Source organism: Mus caroli, unplaced genomic scaffold (assembly GCF_978045245.1).
Source record: "Mus caroli unplaced genomic scaffold, Mus_caroli_1 scaffold_9, whole genome shotgun sequence".
Taxonomy (NCBI): domain Eukaryota; kingdom Metazoa; phylum Chordata; class Mammalia; order Rodentia; family Muridae; genus Mus; species Mus caroli.
In genome coordinates this window covers 35572501-35579604 of record NW_028227264.1, presented here as the reverse complement: position 1 = coordinate 35579604, position 7104 = coordinate 35572501, and positions in this window count along the sequence as shown.

Below are 7104 nucleotides of genomic sequence, written 5' to 3'. Positions count from 1 at the left end.
TCTTTGGAGTGCTAGTTTCAACACTGTCAAGATAGCAATTAAGGAAAGGGGCTCAAAGCTCCCAAGCTGAACTAGACAATGATCATGCCGACAAAAGCTTTTTGTAAGCATTTTGTTATGTAAAATAACAAACTACACTAGAGAACAAAGCATAACTTGTCTAAGCTTCAGCAGTCATTATACAGACAATCTGGAGTACCTGTGCCTCTCTAGCTCTCTTCAATCCCCAACTTAATTATTTTAAACAATCCTAAGTTCCATATTGTTTCTTCTATAAGTATAAATGATCTGGAGCTATGAATCTTTAACTGAGAACACATTCCTATCCTCTACCTGAAATGTTTGCCCCCTGTTCTGAATGTACATGGCCCTCTCTGGTCTTCCAGAAGAGATCTAGACAGGAAGAACTCACCTGTGTTCCAATCTGAAAGGCCTCCCTTTCACCTCAGCCCAACAAGTCCCCCCACCCCCCCAACCCCCGGTAATCTAGACACGGTCTTTCACATCATTTCCCATAATTTGTAATTAATGATCACTCAGTTTTGTCTTTTTACAACTGCATTCTAAATGCTACTTGTGATAGTCCTAGCCCACATCAATACGGGGATTAATAAGTATTTATTTCTATGAATCACCTAAACATATAATCAGCTACAACTCCAGCAATTAACATTTATCCATGCTTGGTGATGCTCTAGGTAATTATTGAAAATAAGTTGATACCATTCATTCAGAATGTCCTAAAAGTTTCCCCATAGGAACTATCCAATAGATGTGCTTTTTTGTAAGAGGCACTGAGTGTTCCATATGGAAGAAGCATAAGAAAAACTGCATTCTCAGGTCTGTAGCTTTTAGATAAAAAGGCTCTGCGGATAATGTTTTTGTCAAACAGATAACAAATCAGAAAGCATCTAATGTTACAGTGTTTATGAAGTACAAATGGCCATATCCTGAGATCTTTGTCTAGAAAAAATAGTCAAGTAACGTGAGTCAGAATTTAATCTCCTGTAATATCAGACAAAACAATTCTCTTTTATAATGTGCATGTGCAGTATGTTCTGTAAACTATTTATTCAACAGATATTTATTTCCTACCTATGATACACCCTGACCCCTTCTAGATAATTGCAGATATAAGGAGCAACATAGCAACAAAACTTACACTCTTATCAAATATCAGCTTGCAATAGTGCACCCTCCTGATTTAATTATGAGATCATGGCAACATAGATGAAATTTTTTTTGTTTTGTTTTATCATTTCTCAGTAAAATCAGGATACACATTTCCTTGTTGAGTATGTAATACAAAAGTTGCAATGTGGTCAATTACCTTCATCATCTTCCAACATCCTCAAAAGTTAGCCTTCTCAGAACACAAACATGTTATCAGTCAGATGGCGAGAAGACTTGACCCTAGGAATTTCCCTTCTATTGACTCACCAACATGAAATGTGACTGCAGGTCCCCAGGCCTTAATAACAACTGTGGGATGACAGGAGAGATAGAACAAGAAACTCGATGGAATTTAGAGCATTCAGCATACCTAGTACCCTTTTGAGTTTCATACAATCCAGAGACATAAAGATTCAACCAAGACTTATTAAAAGGAAAAAGGAAAAAGAAAGAAGGAAAAAGAAAAAGCACTCCATACCCCACTTTCTCCAAGGAGCTATACAAATATTTCCATCTTCTTGGCTCATAGCTCGGTTACTTTTGCCAGTGTCCTAAGGTGCATTTGAGGCAGTACCGATACTTTCTTGGATGCTGCGTATAGAGTCAGGGACAGGTTCAAAGGTATGAGGTGAAGAGGAAAGAAGTAGGCCTGGACCTTTAGAGGGAAGTCTTCTAGAAGTGGAGAGGCTGCAACAGTTTCTCTGTATCCTCACCATGTTGTCACCACGCACCACATCCAAGAGAGCATTTCTCACTTCCTGATAACATTCTTTCCAGTCTGAATATTTGTTTGGTTTTCTCCTGGCATCTCTGGACCTCTGGCAAGACTTGCTGCATCATCTGGGGAGTGTGGATGCACAGATACCTACTTCATAGGACAACATAAAGAGTGCAACCCTTGCCCAATGAGGCTGGGATGTCTTCAACATTCAGAAGTTGACACTATAGTAATCTTATTTTCTCCCCCCTTGAAAAGAAAGAAGCATGCACTGCATTTAAAAAAAAATTGTAAAGTAATGTAGCTTTCTTATTTTAACAGCTCAGATCTCAGTTGCCAAGTAACAAACCCCACAAGTTCTCTGTGCTTTCAGTGAGCTTTCAACATTATTCTCCGGCTTACTTCAGGGCAAGGAGGGACTTGTTGCTAAATATAATGCATGCTCTTCCTGCAAGAAGTTAGAGACTTTCTCAGGAAAAGCCAGTGAGTAAAACCATGATTGAAAGCTCTCTCTAGCCTTTCCTCTGAGCTGATGAATCTGTTACTAATTCAGGACAAATACTGATTGTTCCTGATTTGAAGAGCCAGAGGCATTTTTGAAAAGACAGGATTATCCTGCTGAATTCAGGAAAGAATGTGGCAGAGGGCAAGACCAAATGCCTCCACAAGATGTGACTCTAGGCAAACTTATAGAACATTTTCTTAATTAGTAATTGATATGAAAGGGTCTAGCCCATTTTGAGTGGGCCTACTCCTGGACAGGGATCCTGGATTCTTCTAAAAAGTAGGCTAACAGGCAAGCCAGTAAGCAGTACCCTTCCATAGCCTCTCCATCAGCTCCTGCCTCCTGGTTCTTACCTTGTTTGAGTTCCTGTCCTGGCTTCCTTCCATGGTGAACAGTGATACAGAAGCATAAACCAAATAAACCTTTTCCTCTCCAAGTTTCTTTTAGTCATGGTGTTTCATGGAGGCAATAGAAACCCTGACTAATCCACTGTAACAAACCATAGATGTTTAAGACATGAGTCCTAGTCAAGATACTGTGTTCAGGTGAATAGCCTATACTATTCAAGAGACCTTCATCAGAGGAGGCAAGCCTCACTGAACTTTAAAGAACCTCACTTGCAGCCATGCCAAACATCTGGCTACATGAGACATCCTCAGTCTGGTCCATAGCAAAATAGGTCACTTTCTTAGCGTTCAGCAAAACACTTGTGGTCAACAAGTATATCTATGATTATACTTCCCCCAAACTGAAAGTTGTGCTGTTATTGGTGTTAATTACAAACACCATGTTTGTATGGTATACACATGTAAACACTCCCTTCCAATTATTGTTGTTCACAATTCCTGAGTCAGCCAGAAGACACTCTTAAATAAGGACAGCGGATGTGTTACTATTAGGACAAAATAACAAGGTCTTCCCTGAGTGGATGGTCTTTTCTGGTCTGTTTGTAATCTCTGTCATGGATGGAGCAGGCTAGCACTAGCCTGGCAAGGAGGCAGTGCTATGGCTGCCAACAGAAGCCAAGACTGCTGCCTGATGAACATTGGTGAAGCATTCAGAGTTGCCTGGGTCAGAAACTGAATAGAACAGGGACAGCCAAGGTTAAGCGTGGGTAGGGGGAGAGAAGTTAAAAGGAGGTGGAACCCCAATACTGTGGAAGGACACAATCTTGTTAAGTAAAATATGAGAGACTATGGGAGGATTCTAGGGAGCTGTCAATTCCCTAAGGCCTAGAATACCAGTAGCGAAGGACCGAGGCCTATAATATCAGCTGCTGTTAGGAGTTCAAGGTTCCTACACACAGACTTGATAGCTTTGGCAGTAACCACCACCAGTGCAAACCAATGCTAGCTGTGGTTATGGATGAGCAGTGGAGGCATGGACCAAGGATAGCTGTGTGTGCAACCACTGATAGTTAACACCCGGAACAACAAGCCTCTAACCTAAGTTGCTACAGCTTTAAGTTCTGACTTGGACAGCTTTGAACCATAAGCCTTTGGCTCTCTGGTCCCAGATTCTAGGAAGGCTTGAATATGCTAAAGTTGAGGAAGCTAACCTTTGCCTAGTCAGGGTTTCCATTCTGAAATATGGACATACAAACAAGAATATTGGACAGTGAATTGGCAACAAAAGCAGTGGAAATGGAAGCACAAGTTATATTCATGGCCTGAAACATGACCTCACTGTACACCAGAAGCATATGCCCAGACCCTCAATCTCAGTTCACACCAGAAACACACACACCTAAACCCTCAGCCTTACCTCACTCCAGGAGTACACACACACACACACACACACACACACACACACCTAGACCCTCAGCCTTACCTCACACTAGGAGCACACACACACACACACATGCACATATACATGCGCACACACACATACTCAGCCTTTTCACTTCACACTAGGAGCATACACACACAAACCCGTAGCTTCACTCCACACCAGAAACACATGCACCTAAGCCCTCAGCCTTGCCCCACTCTAGGAGTGCACACACACACACACACACACACACCCCTAGACCCTCAGTATTTTCACTTCACACCAGGAGCAACACACCCAGACCCTCAGCTTCACTCCACATGAGCACATATAACCAGACCATCTGCCTCCTTTCCATACTAGGAGCACACATGACCAGACCCTGAGAATCCTGGATGTACTCACATGAACCACAAGACAGTTGACACAGATCCTTCATCTCCATTACATATGATTTGAATAAAATAATGTGTGAGATTAACTTAGATCCTTCCTAACATATTAGCAGCATTTTATAAAATATAGTTCAGAGCACACATAATAGAGATACATACCTGCAATTGAAGCACTCAGGAACCAGAAGCAGGAGAATCATGAGCTCAAGGCCTGTAGCAATACAGTGAAACTTTGCTTAAATTTAAAAAAAAAAAAATCTCAAATGTCCATTGCTGTCATCCTGAGTTCAGGTAGCTGTTGGAATCAGGGGATATGGTGAGTTGAATACCTATGGCCCCCATAGATCCATTCTTCTAAATGTTTGGCCATAGAGAATAGCATTATTAGGGGGTGTGGCCTAGTTGGCGTGGGTGTGGCCTTGGAGGAAGTGCGTCACTGTGGGGTGGGCTTTGAGGTCTCCTACTGTTCAATCTCTACCTAGTGTGAAATCAGAGTCTGCTCCTGGCTGCCTGTGGATCAAGATGTAGCACCCTCTGCTCCCCCAGCACCAAGTCTACTGATAGGCTGCCATGCTTCCTGCTATGATAATAATGGACTAAATCTCTGAAACGGTAAGTCAGATCCGATTAAATGTTTTCCTTTCTAAGAGTTACCTTTATCACGGTGTCTCTTCACAGCAATAAAATCCTAAACCAAGGGGCATCTGGATTCTAAACCTGAAGTTTCCTTCCCACGAGGATGACGCATTCTCATGAAGACTGGCAGCTGGCTGACTTCCTGAGTAGTGCCATAGGGGGCTCAGATCTCAGCATCAAACCCCCAGAGCCATGAATTATCTCCAGACTTAGATAAACTACCTTCTCAAAGGACCCGTTCACCACACTGTCATCAGTTCTCTGGAAGATCAGCTGCTGTCCAGAAGACGTTGCAAAATAGTGAGAGACCCAGATGAAGCCCCCAAGTGTCAGCAGCTCCTATGACAAAGGACTCTGTAACAAAAGTTCTTGTACCAGTGGACCCTGTACCCTTGGGCCCTTTCATCTTCTGCTCCTTCCCCTAAAAACTTACCAGGACAGTTATGGCCCCTCCTATACTCAGGGCTGGCCAATTCTGAGATGTGTATATACTTTCTGTCCCTCCAAAAGCTATTCTGCCAACTGGCATCTTGTCCTGTGCACCAACTGAAGGTCTTCACCTGGCGCCCAGGTCTGTACCATGGTCATCTTTTCAGGAAGTCACAACACAGGGCAAAAGTTATAATATACTACCCCATCATGTATGTATGTGGAGGCCAGAGGTCAGCTTTGAGTGTCATGTGTCTTTTCTCAGGCCCCCCTAGCTTGTGTTTTTTGAGACATGGTCTCTCAGTGACCTGTTGCTTGCTGATTAAGTTACACCTGGCTTTCACACAGAGATGTTGAGGATTGAAATCAAGTTCACTCTAACATAGCCTACACTTCTCTGGCCATGCTGTCTCCTCATCCCTGAGACTAAATATTTTTCAGCCCGCTCCCTCTGACATATATGTACTAATATTTTCTTAAGCTGAAGCAATAGTTATCATCAGTTAAAATTCCCTCCATTAGACTCTCTTGGGCTCTCACCCAAGACTTCCCTTCATCTAGAGGGCTGAAAAAAAAAATCCTTCTCGAGTTTTCAGGGACTTCTGGGTTCAGCTCATGGACTAGAGTTCCCACATAGTCTGTGTCTAGCTTCTCTCCAAGAAAAGGCCATTGAGGGCAGCATTCCAAATCAGGTAGCCTCCTTGCAAAGGGTTAACACCCACTTCACATTTTTTTCTGAGTTGCTTTTAGTAGCAAGCTGAAAAGTTCTTTCATGTATGCCCAATTACACTGGAAAGTGTCAAGCCTGTGAATTTAGAAATTTGCTGTCAACACTTTGCTGCAAGTAGATATTAATTGATTTAAATCACCATGGAACGCCGACAGAAATGTACTAGGCGCCAAAGGCTTTCTGGCTGGGAAAGGTAAGTACAATGGAATAAATGGATAGGAGTTTCCATTTCTTTACTAATGTTGCATACACACTTAACTCAGGAGTGCTTGGACTCTCACTTTCATTTATAATTAGCTAGCTCATTTTCATTTGCCTAGTCCTCTGTGAGTGGTTTTAAGCTATTTCAAATCAAAGAATTCAGTGTTCAAAAGGAGCTTATAGGTTAATGATAATGTTTTCCTCAGCTTTACCTATTTCACCAAAGTACTAAGAGAATGTAGTACTCATATGCATTGTTAGGGAAGAGGGAGGATGTGAGTATCAACATGTACTACATAGTTCAAGGACATATACTAATTCTGAAATTATTTAAATTACTTCTCTACCTTATCAGTTTGGGGTCATAGAGAAGATATTTGTGGTATTTACCAGTGCCCTAGATTTCCTGTGGAATGAGAGATGTTTTACTGTGCCATCATCTTGAAATTAGGTTTATGGAATGTGTGACTTCTTTTAGTCAGTGAAATATGAGTGTCATTCCAAACATATATATTTAATTGCTGGTGTGATACTATTCCAGCATCCT